Consider the following 707-nt stretch of genomic DNA (forward strand, 5'->3'; position numbering starts at 1 on the left):
TGAGTTGAAATGTTGTGTATCTCAGAGTGAACGATTAAATCAGTCAGTAATGGCAAAGTCAAAAAGATGAGCTCAAACTTGGTACTTTCACAATGGATGTAGACAGATGTTGGTGGAGATTCCCAACCTTATTGACTCCTTAAAGGTCCAGTGTGCAGGATTTAGTGGCATCTAATGGTATATCCCCTTCCAAGTGTGAAAGGGAAAAACTACAGTGGCTTAGACGTGCAGAAAAAAAGCCTGTAGAAAAAGGGCGGTTCAACATTGCAGCCTCTGAGGAAGCTCTCTGTAGATAAAAACCGCTCATTATGAGGCAACGAAAACACAATGATTCCTATTTTCAGGTGATTATCCACTAATGAACACAGCTATTAATATTATATTTCATTTCTGACAATAAATCCTCCTAAATGTTACACACTGGAGCTTTAAAGCGAGCATTTACTTTTGACCCATCATTAGTTGTATATGTGTATGTGTGAAGAGAGATTTTTTTCTTTTCTTATTTCAATCATTAGAGGCCTGAAAAGGCAAAAACAACCCTAAAAAGCATAGATTTGTAGTGTAAATGGTTTGTCTGTTTGCTTATCTTGATAAAAAAACGGAAGTTCCAGATCACTCAGATTGGGAATTAGTGTCAGTAAAAGACTCAACAGTCAACTATCTTTAAGCTTCGAAACTAGGGTCTTTTATCTTTCTTGGCTCTG

This window comes from Morone saxatilis, unplaced genomic scaffold (genome assembly GCF_004916995.1).
Source record: "Morone saxatilis isolate NCDOM2014 unplaced genomic scaffold, NCSU_SB_2.0 Contig9, whole genome shotgun sequence".
Lineage (NCBI taxonomy): Eukaryota > Metazoa > Chordata > Actinopteri > Moronidae > Morone > Morone saxatilis.